We start from the raw sequence: 12,460 nt of genomic DNA on the forward strand, positions 1-12,460 counted from the left end.
TTAACATATAGATATTAATATAGAAATTTGCACTTAAAGGTATAGATTCTGCTGTTTCTCCATCTCCTGCATCTTCTGTGCAGTCTCTCCTCACTCTCTTAATTGTGTACAATCTCCTGAAGAAGCCTTACGAGGCCAGCAGTCTTGGGAAACATTTAGTTTCAGCATAGGTCTTTTAATGAATACATAATGATCATCTCCAGGTTAATGAATACATAATGATCATCTCCAGGTTACTAATTTGTGTAGAAGATTTAAACTTTAGCAAAGTATAAAAACAATTACCAGAAGCAATTGTCTAGTAATTAGTATGGGAGCAGTTCACAACCCCTTTAAGTCATACTGGCAAGCATCTGTCATTCAAGTTAGTGCAGTGTTGAGCTGTACCAGGCTAAGACAGGATTCTAATTGGCATGTGGATTATAAGAATGGTAGTTTTGCTATCAATGTGTGCGTTATTGAAGTTGTGACTGCTTGTTCTTGTTGGTTGTTGTGTAATGTACACAAACTACCTCTTTTGCTATAATGGCATTCTGTACATTTCCTGTCAGAAAATGCATGTTCATCTTCAACCCCGTTTCCAAGGAGAATTTACCATCTGGTATCTAAAAATTCTCAAACCAATCTACTTTAGCAGCCATAATGTTTTAAAAATTATTTTCACCCTGTACCGGTACTTAGATTAGGTTTTAAATATGTAGAAGCAACTACTATTGTAATAAATTATGGAAGAAGTTATGTCAGCACAGGTGCTGAGTACTGTAATAACAATTACTGTCATTTGAAAACATAAAAATAAGATTAATTATTTACAAGCTTTACACAGACCAACACTCCGGCCTTACTAAATATGCAGTAAAGCTAGTGCCATTGGAATAAATATAGCAAGTCTTCAGGGTATTTCAAAATTGTCAGGGAACATTAACAACAAACATAAGCACTGATGTCTAAAGGAGACAGAATGGGCATTCGTGCAGCTATCAATCCATCAGTCACTATGCTCCATCAAGTCTCACAGTAACAGCATTTCATGTCTTTCAGACAGAATAATTCAAGGGTTGGTGTAAACTGATTAGCAAAGTCAAGGCTTACTCCACAAACTGTGCACAAATTTTATTTCAGTAAACTTCAAGTGTTAAGTGTTGAGGATAAAGCAGGAGGTCCAGTATGTGTTACAGCATATTTGGGATGATACTTGTTTCTCTGTCTTTTTATCCAAATTTTATTTCAATAAACTTCAAGTGTTAAGTGTTGAGGATAAAGCAGGAGGTCCAGTATGTGTTACAGCATATTTGGGATGATACTTGTTTCTCTGTCTTTTTATCCAAATTTTTGAGTAAGTGTGCTTCTTTCTTTGTTTCATTGCAATGGTTTCTTCAAATTTCTGCTATTGTTCTTATTTTGTTCCTCCCTGGTTTCCTTTGATTTGTATTTGAGTCTTCTATACGTACTTTTTAAAATTTCCTTTCATTTGATTTTTTATGTCTAATGTATTTATATCTTACATCCTTCCATGCAGTTGTACTTCTGACTTGCTTACATTAGCCTCATCTCAGTTTACACTTGTGTGTTGAGTGATTTGCCTTTGAGTGAAGGTTGATAAGCCAGAAGAAGTGAGGCTGGGCAAGGCAGTTGGGATAATTAAAAGAGATCAAGAGAGATGAGTACAATTAAGTATTGAATATGGACCCCAAAGAGTTCATACTGAGGAATATCATTAGCACCATCTGCTATCATGATGTAATGTGGGGTGGCACGGTGGCTCAGTGGTGAGCACTGCTGCCTCACAGCACCAGGGACCCGGGTTCAATTCCACCCTCAGGTGACCGTTTGTGTAGAGTTTGCACAATCTTTCTGCCTGTGTTTACTCCAGGTGCTCTGGTTTCCCTCCACAGTCCAAAGATGTGTAGGTTAGGTGGATTGGTCATGCTAAATTGCCTGTAGTGTTCAGGGATGAGTAGGCTGGGTGAGTTATGTGGGATGGGGCTGGGTTGGATGCTCTGAGGGTCAGTGTATAATTGTTGTGCCAAAGGGCCTGTTTCTAAATTGTAGGGATTCTATGATTATGTGGACTTGCAGGCAGAACATTCCATTTTCTCAGTTTCTTTGCATCTGTTCTGATAATGCTTCCAGAGGGGACCTTTGGAAATGCCTTCCTTTATTCCTCAACCAAGAATTCCCTGCTACCTTGGTTAACAGGACCCTTAGTCGTGTTTGACCTATCACCCACACTTTTGCCCTCATCCCTTCCCACCCTCCCACAATAACAATAGGGACTCTCTGGCCCTCACTTACCATCCCACCAGCATCTGCATCCAAAGGATTGTAAGCCTCCTGGACATGTATTCCCTTCCCCTCCCTTGTCAGCATTCTGTAGGAATGTTCAACATCATCAATAATGTCTGCTGATGTTCTGACAAATTTGGAACAAGGGCTTACCAAAAAAATTCTAGAATGAGATGAGGAGAAATTTCTTCACTGTGAGAGTAACAAACCTGTAAAATTCCCTGCCACAGAAAGTGGTCAAGGCCAAAACATTGAATGCTTTCAGAACAAGTAAGACCTCATCTTTAATGCTAAAGGGATTGAAGGGAATGGGGAGAAAGTAGGAACAGGGTACTGAGTAGGATGATCAACCATGATCATCTGCAATAATGGAGCAGGCTCAAAAGACTGATATGCCTAGTCCTGCTCATATTTTCAATGTTCCTTGAAGTGGCCACTCCTACATAACTCCAAATACAGGGAATACGTTAATAAAAAACTCCTTTTAATTGATACGAAGGCCAACTTGCATCTCGCTGCACAACCTCTGCCTGACCACACAACAGTTTTTTTTTTCGAAATGACATTGTGCTAGCTACCATCAGTTCTCAGGAAGGGTCACTGGACCCGAAGCATTAACCCTGATTTCTCTTCACACATGCTGCCAGACCTGCTGTGCTTTTCCAACAATTTCTGTTTTTGTTCCTGATTTACAACAACCGGAGTTCTTTTGGTTTTCATTTAGCTTCTTCTTTCTTTTGGCTTGTTTCCATTGACAGGGTTAGTTTGCTAGGGTTTACACGCTGAGAGGGCCAGAGTGGTTTGCTGCTGGAAAAGCTGCCATTCTATTTTGGGAAAGGTGACGTTACATATTGGAACTGAAGCAGAATGATGTAGTAGACAACAGCAATCCTTCTTTTGTACCAGTTCTGCACCTGATTTGGAAATTTTTGATATTTGTTTCTTGTGATGGAAAATGCTCCATTTGCCACTATTATATCTCTTATGTGATTAGATGATCTCAGGCATACTGACAAAGCAGTCCATAAAGGCAACTTGTTAAATTGTTAACTCCTAACCTTTGTTTTCCTGTGAAAAGAGTTGATACAGCTGACTTTATTGTACTCATTAAGAACAGGAGCTGTTGAAAGTATTCAGCAGATCAGGAACGAACTGTGGAGAAAACTGGTGAGTGAATTTTGTATTGAAGATGCTGTTTCCAGCTTTTACTTTTTCTGTTTTGGGTTACCAAAATATGCTGTTTTTGTTTGTTTTTCTTACCTATTGTTTAGGTGCCTGATTTACCAAATGTACTCCTTTGCTCGCTGATGTAACCTGAACTCCTCACATTGATCACATCCTTCAGCCATTTGTAAAGAAGCCAAACATTCTCTCTCTCTCTTTCTCTCTGTATTATATACATATATGTCAGCTTAAAATTATAATCAAATCTAGCTAGTTAAAAGACATTCAGGTGAAATCCTTAAGCATGTGGTACTACAGTGGGAAAAGACATCCATTTATATGGTAACTTTTTCCCAGTGTTGAAATGTCTGACTTTTAAGATTAGAGGGGAAAAGTTCAAAGGAGATGTGAGGGGCAATTTTTTTACACAGAGAGTTGTAGGTGTCTGGAATGCACTGCTAGGGCTGGTGGTGGAGGCAGTTATAATAGGGCATTTAAGGGACTTTTAGATAAGCACACGAATATGCAAGAATTGGAGGGGTATGGACCAAGGACAGGCAGAAGAGGTTAGTTTAATTTGACGTCATGTTCTGCAGAACGTCATGGGCCGAAGGGCCCATTCCTGTCCTGTACTATTCTATGTACTATGTTCCAACTTATAAAATGGAAAGATCTCAAAGATGTCCAGGTACTCAAACATATTGCACAGCAAGATCCCAATGATATCACTGAGTTAGTAATCTGTGGTGTTGTTTATGGGACACAAATTGACATGGCATTTGGAAGAATGCTGTATTTTTCTTTAACCAGTGCATTCAAATTTTGTTGAAACAGGCAAACAGGGCACCAGCCAAAAGATGGAATCTTTAGCAACTTTGAACTCCCACAGCATAATCTCATGCCAGAATGTCAGTTAAGATTATCTACTCAAGTCCTGAAAGAATACTTGAAGCCTCAACCTTCAAACCTAGAAGAACAGTAGATATCAATAGATTGCAGCTGATACACAATGAGACAAATATATGCTTAGAGTGAATTAGAACAAGCACACAATAATCATACTCATAATTCCACACTACTCATTGAGCAATCAATGATTTATTAATACTAAACTAACATAACATTGAGTTTTGAGAGTCATATTTCAGACAGCTGGGAACTTTTTGAGAGATGTTAAATTTAATAGAGTCATGTTAGAGATTTCCTCAAGGCAGTTTTATGATGCTTGCTCAAATTCATTTTGGGTGGCTTCTCATGAGAGTCGGATCACATATTTTACATGGAAATTAAACTGAAAACCTCACATTGGCACAAAACTTGCAATAAAGCTGGCATATAAAAAGCCCAAGGTTTGCTTTTAAGGCTTATAACATCTGAACATTGGATACAATTTTCTGTCAGACTGCTGCTGACCTGTTATTGTATATAAAATGAAAAGTGACCTTTTAGATCACCTAGGGTTATACAATAATTTAGCCCCTGCAGGCCTTTTTGGAAGTATGGTCTTCATCACATTGTTGGAGCCCATCACAGTTTGTTAGAGAGCCAGAGGATACCATTTTATCAGTCTGAAAACTGTGTTCTCATGACATTTTAAAACAAACTGTACTAATGCAATTTATTCACACTAATTCTTCAGTCACACTGGGAGAGTGCATGTGATAAAAACTCATACATTTTTAAGAAGCTTTTATAAATCTCTCCATTTCATTTTCCTATAGAGAGGGATAGCACATATTGTACTCTGTTTAATTAGATAGGAAAATGGAAGTAACCAGAGCTGTTGAGAAACATAAACAGGCCTGATTAAACTGGATGAGAAGTCACTTACTTTGGACAGAAAGGCAACATAACATTACTTATACACATTATAAAGTTGAAAATGCTTACATTATGCTGGCAGATATCATTTTTAAAATGTCAAAGCATGTGATAGGACTTATGGCTAATAGTTGACATTTGAGTTCCTAGTTCAGTGTGAAACAACACATATGCACAGTAAATTTAGCTATTGACATCCATCACTCATAATACAGGACTAACAAAGGTACAGGCTCAGAACAGAGCTGATGGAGGGGTGTTGTGCGAAGTGAATTGTGCCAGCTCATTCTCATTATGGCTCATAAGCTGCCTCTAACAGATAACTTGGTGAATTTCTGTGTCAATGGTGCTAAGTTTTATTCCTTTACTGGATGTCTCATGGTTCCATATTCAAAGCATATATAAGAATACAAGGGGGGGGATGATGGCACAGTGGTTAGCACTGCTGTCTCACAGCGCCAAGCATTTGGCTTGAACCCACTCTTGGGCATCTGTCTGTATGGACTTTGCACATTCTCCACATGTCTTCAGGTGTTCTGGCTTCCTCTCACAGTGTAGGTAGATTGGCCATACTAAATTTCCAAATGTTTCCTTGGATGTGTTGGCTAGGTGGATTAGCCATGGGAATGCAGAGTTATAGGGTGGGACGCTCCATACGGTCAGTGTGGGCTTGATGGACCTAACAGCCTGCTTCCAAATAGTGATTCCAAGAACTCATGTTCATATTGTACCTTCTATGTAGTCAAGCTACAACAGTGGTATCTGTCCAACAATGTGGAAAATTATTCAGGTATGTCCTGTTTGCAAAATGCATAACTGATCCAATCCAACTAATTACCTCCACATCAGTTTACTTTCAATTAACAGTGTAGTAATGGAAGCTATCACTGACAGTTCTACCATTGGAAGATAAGACTCCATCTTCTAGTTGCACATCAGTACTGTTTTGGACACATCATTCTTCATTTAAAATAAAACAAAAAAATGTGGATGCTGAAGGTCTGAAACAAAAACAGAAATTGTCGGAAAAACTCGGGCAGATCTAGCTATTCCAGAGAAGGGTCACTGGTCTCAAAATTTTAACTCTGCTTTCTCTTCACAAATGCTGCCATACTTCCTGAGTTTCTCCAGCAATTTCTGTTTTCATTATACATTTATCTTTGACAAGTCAAAATCCTAAAACTGACTACTATAGGAGAACATACAGCACACAGGCAGCAACAGTTCCACTAGTCAGCACCTTCTGAATAATACATGGCTGATTTGCCAATAATGCTCATATCACTCTAACAAAGAAGAAAAACCAACGCACTTGATAGATACATGGTCCGATTGACACATAAGGAGCGAATATAATAGATGATCAAAAGCTTAGGCAGTGGTATCACTTTTAAAGAATACCCTAATAGCCGAAGAAGAGTAAGTAATGCAGGGAAATTTATTGAAGCACTTCCAGAGTTTATAGGGCTCAGGCAATAAACAGCACGGTTCCCAATAGTCAATTAATACTGTTTTTTAGTGATGCTTAAGGTGTAAGAATGAGAGAAGCCAGATATCATGATTGATTGTGGGGCTGAAGGAAGTTACTGAAAGAGGTCTGAGTGAGGCTGTGGAGAAATTTTAATAGAAGAATTACAAGTTTTATGTGAGGCATTATTTAATAGGGAGCCAATCTATCTCAGTGGTTGGTGAACAGGTTAGGACCAGCTAACCTGTATGGAGTTTTGAATGACCGTGGCCTTACAGAGTTTAGGCAAAAAGTAAATAAAGCCTCTCATCTCTATAACATCTAACTTGACTTCAAGGTGACCTAATGAGCTTTATATTTTGAAGCATAGTCATTGTTGTGCTGGAAGAATATGCCAACTGAAATGTACAGACAGAATACCATAGCAGAAACATGAGAAAGTTCAGATTATCTCTTCAAGTAATGTTGGTTGATGAATAAATATTGGCTAGACCATGGAGAATACCCCTGGTTTTCCTTGAAAATTGCCATGGGATCTTCACCATTCACCTGAGAGTGCAGATGGGGCTGTAGCTAAATATGTTCTCTGAAGAGCCACAGCCCTGACGCTGGGGCTCCTACTCAATCCTGTGCTGAAGCACCAAACTGGATTGTCAACTCTTGTCTCTGGAGTAGTGTTGCTGCCTAATTAACTTTTGCCTCAGAGGCACAGTTAGCACCAAACTGTAAGGATGATGGTTTTGAAATAAAAGATTAAAAGAAAATATAATGTGGAGTCACAAGAACAAGGCATTACAAATATTGCATGTTATTTCTGAAGTGTACAATTAAAATGGGCAAAAAAAATCAAATTTTGATTCTTTAAACTAGAATCTAGGCAATAAGCTGCTCTGTTTAGCGCTGTATAGACATTATAATTGAAGCATATCAAGTGTTTACTTCCTTTTTTTGGTGAAATGAATTCCTCAGATGTACCTCTATGTTTTTTACTACTTCTAAAATGGCAGGCTTGTTTACATAAACATTAATGAGGGTAAGAGATTTAAATTTCCCAATTGCTTGCTGCAATGATAGTACAGTGAAACATTCTGTTATTTGGATAATTAGATTTAGCTGGAAGCATTAAAAGCATCAAAAAAGTCGAGTAAGCCAAGCAACATCAGAGGAGCAGGAAGGCTAATGTTTCGGGCCTAAACCTTTCTGAAGAAGGGTCTCGGCCCGAAACGTCAGCCTTCCTGCTCCTCTGATGCTGCTTGGCCTGCTGTGTTCATCCAGCTCTACACCTTGTTATCTCAGATTCTCCAGCATCTGCAGTTCCTACTGTCTCTCAAAAAAGCAGAGTAAGTCGTTAAGAGATAACGGGAACTGCTGACGCTGGAGAATCCAATATAACAAAGTGTGGAGCTGGATGAACACAGCAGGCCAAGCAGCTTCTCAGGAGCACAAAAGCTGACGTTTCGGGCCTAGAGAATATTCCAGAGATTAGGAGTTAGTTTTATGAAGAGGGCGTGGCACAGTGGTTAGCACTGCTGCCCCACAGCACCACGGCTTGATGCTAGCCTTGGGTGTCTGTCTATGTGGAGCTTGCACATTCTCCCCATGTCTGTTCTGATGAAGGGTCTAGGCCCGAAACGTCAGCTTTTGTGCTCCTGAGATGCTGCTTGGCCTGCTGTGTTCAGCCAGTGCCACACAGAGTAAATTGTTAAGGCAGAATTTGAGAACAGATGTAATATTGTGATTCCCTCGAAGGAAGTTTGGAATGCTGAGGAAAATATTCTCTCGGAGATGCTGATTTACTTTGAATACATATATATTCCAAATTCTTCTGCTTTTTTTTGTATTTAGTGAAATGTTTAGGCCAGCTAATTGTACACTGGTGATAATGGGAACTGCAGATGCTGGAGAATCCAAGATAATAAAATGTGAGGCTGGATGAACACAGCAGGACACTGGACCTTGTTGGTACAAGCAGCTAATTGAATAATAATCTTGGTCTAATCTCAGTAGAATTGATAGGATTTATAATGTTGCATCTCCGATTGCTGATGACATGTAATAACTGAGCAACTAATGAAGAATTGGTCACTGTCAGATCATGTGTTGGAAAAGACAAAAATCAAAATGAATCATTATCATAACAGATTCAAACTGGAAAAATAAAGTGACGTGATTTATTTGCCTATATTATTGTTACCATTTTTGTAAACGTGTGTCATTTGACCTTTGAAAGCATTATAAACCAGACAAATGGATCTAAAAATTAGTTCTGAAATAGGCTTGAAATTGATTGGGTGCTTTATATTGTATGCATTCGGAAAGATGACTCATACATATTGATGGTTTAATTGAACTGGGTTTTAAATCTGAATTATTCAATATTGACTCATAGCACATCAGATTGATAGACCCTTGTTTTAGGTGGCATTTTGGAATGAAAATAAATCATGGATTTTAGCACCAATTGCAGTAAGATTGCAAAAAACAAATTTGCAGCAGAGAATGAATGTTTGCGAATAGAGTTTGATCAGATTCTCTTTGCAATCCATTAATTTTCAACTCTGATTATAACCACAATAGTATACCGACAGTAATTTTTGTTCAGTCTTGCTGAACAAGTAAGGGCTAACACTCATGAATAAACTGGATTTCAGTGTTAAAAGCCTAGCAATTCTATAAAAAGTCACCTGCACACTCCTCATCATCTGTACCAATAACTTGTTCACTGTTGGTCGTCATGGTTTATGCTGAAATCTAACTTTCATGTACAGGATAACACCTCTCTTAAATTACGTCATACCCTCTGTGCTATTCTCAATTTACATTCTTAATGTATGCTTAAAAGTATTTATTTTCCCTCTCACTTCAGAAATCGTTCCAAGACATCATGTGCCTATTTGCTTAAGAGGAAATTAGCCTCTGCCAAGAATACATACTATAGCTTGGCTGAAAGCCCAGACAACAAATAGCGATTTGAAACATATAAGACCCTGCTTGATTGACAGCTCTGGCTGTCTGGTCTCTAACAATTTCACAAAGGTGGTTAGCACAAAGTTAAGTGGCTTTAAGTTCTGCATAGTTTTAAATATTCAAACTTTATAGTGCCTATGATTAACACTTTTGTTGCTCTGTAGTGGAAACAGTTTTATTTTAACATAGTAAAAAACTATGAATGAATCACTCTTTTTGAAAGCTTTTTTTTATATGTTCATCTGTCTCCATAGGGTGCATGCTTTTATTCAGTACAAGGTGGGTTGAAAGACATGGAAGCACTGCACTCTGGCATGGGAGGGACACAGGTTTTATAGGAATGGTGGTTGCAGAAGAGGAGGAAGGACATACCTTCAGATGGGGGCTTCAGGGGCCATGAAGATTTTTGGGAGGCTGAACATTGAATGTGAGGTACAAGAGGCAATTTTGTAGGGTTTTTGGTGGACGTGAGGTAACATTTCAACGGGAAAACAAAAACACAATAAAAAAAGCAATCAGACTTGGAACTGTTTGTACTGATCTTTTGTAGCTCCATTTTGATGTATACATGATAAATTGGACCAGTATAGCACACTCACAAGATTTCCTTCTGGGGCAGATGGGATTGTGGGAGTATGTGTGTTTGGGGATGATGGTTGAAGGCATATCAGTATTGTAGCTGGGATGAAGTCCCACAGCAAGATGGGCCTTTTGACAGCTCCTGTGACTGTATCTGATCTTTCTTCAGAGCAGACTGGTCCAACTTTAATTGACACCAGGTCCTTAACCATGAAGATCCCACCTCCAGAACTGGTACTTTCAGAGACGGGCACATGAGGCTAGGAATTTTCCCAATCCATATTAACAGCCTGACCTGTTATCTCTGTTTCACTCAAAATAAATTCTGCTTTGACCTGCTGAGCATTTTGAGCATTTTCTATTTTCATTTCAGACTTGCAGTATCTACAACATTCAGGAAGCTTGAATTAATTGGAAACGTGACATCTCAAGAACGTGTAATTGAGATGACGGCACAGACTGCTACTAGGGGCTAGGACAAAGATGCTGGGAGGGCAAAAGTGCAGGAAGGACAGCAGAGTGAAAATTAAATCAGAACTGATGATTATATCCAGTATTAAAGTCAAATTCTGAAACCGACAGTTTTCACAAAAACTGTCCGCAGAATCATTTGGTACATGATCAGACTTTCAGAATCAGCACACAAGGGATATCACAGGAAAATAATCCCTGGATTGCCTTTGATTAGATTGTGTTATCAGATAGTTACCCTTCAAAGGGCTCATATTATTTCACAAACCATAATGATTGATTTATTTATCATTGTCAATTGAACTCCAAAATAGAAACACAGGAAACAGGAGCAAGAGTAAGTCATTCAGCACTAAGGCATTACATTATACAAATTCCATATCATCTCTAAATATGGGGAGTTAACATTGAAGATATTCAGATCCATTCAGGAAGTGTCACGGGCACTGCAATTTGAATGGGATGGCAATCTTTTCAGCCAGCCAGGAAAGATGTTTCTGCTTTATGGTTTGAAATTATTTATTTCAGGGCAATGTATTGACCTATTAGAATAATAGTAATATCTTCCAATGTTTATTTACTCAGGTGTTGTTTGCTTAGATCTTGTTTTGCTGGAATGAAAATGTTAATTAGCAAGTTTTGGGAAACATGGTTAGTCAGTTTTAAAATGTCTAATTAACTGATTGCAAGGAAGAAAAAGAAACCTGTATTTAACTAGCAGCTTTCTCCACTTCAGTGACCTAGAGGACAGCTAATGAAACCGCTCCTCTAGCAAAGTGACTGTCATTTTATAGGCAAACATTGCAGCCGATTTGTACAGGTCAAGGCAAACAATGTGAAAGACCAGATTATTTTGGAGTTGGTTGATGATAAATATCATAAAACCAGCACAACTCTCCTGCTCTTCATTAAACAGTGTCATAGAATGTTTAACAGCTACTTGAGAGGGCAAATAGGTTCTTAGTTTAATATCTCATTTGAAGAATGAGATTTTTGACAGTGTAGCATTCCCTCAACACTGCATTATCAATCTAGTTTAGTGCCTTTAACCATGACATTGTTTCGACTTAAGGCCATCACTACAACCAGCATAAGAGAATCAAAGACATGCAAGAAATATTAAAGGCAGAATCAGCAGGATTACTGAGGAACAGGCTTATCAACTGGGATTTGGTTTGACTTTAATTTGAAGTACACATTGTACGTAATTGTGAACATCGTTAGGACGCAGGTATTTTGATGTTTGGACATTATTTGGATGTGATCAGTGACTTCTAGGCACCAGGGTAGCACTCTGAGGCAGTCAGAGCAAAAATTGGATTGTTGGTATCCCAAGACAATATTCAAGCAATGCCAAATGCTATTTTCCCTTGGAAGTTCAGGGATGACTTCATAGAAGTTTATAAAATCATGAACAAGATGGATAGGGTGAATTATCATAGGTTTAAGGAGGGAAACCACCTTAGGGGCAACATTTCCTAGCAGGAAGTGGTGTGAGCATGGAATTAACTGCCAGAGGAAGCTGTTGGGTCTGGTACAATTACAACATTTAAAAGGGTGTGTGTACGAATAGGAAGGGTATAGAGGGATAAGAGCCAAATGCTGACAAATGGGACTAGATTTATTTGGGATATCTAGTGGGCATGGATGTGTTGGACCAAAGAGTCTGTTTCAGAGATCCAGTATTGCAATTTTTTAAAGACT

This window comes from Stegostoma tigrinum, chromosome 19, assembly GCF_030684315.1.
Source record: "Stegostoma tigrinum isolate sSteTig4 chromosome 19, sSteTig4.hap1, whole genome shotgun sequence".
In the NCBI taxonomy this organism is placed as follows: Eukaryota; Metazoa; Chordata; class Chondrichthyes; order Orectolobiformes; family Stegostomatidae; genus Stegostoma; species Stegostoma tigrinum.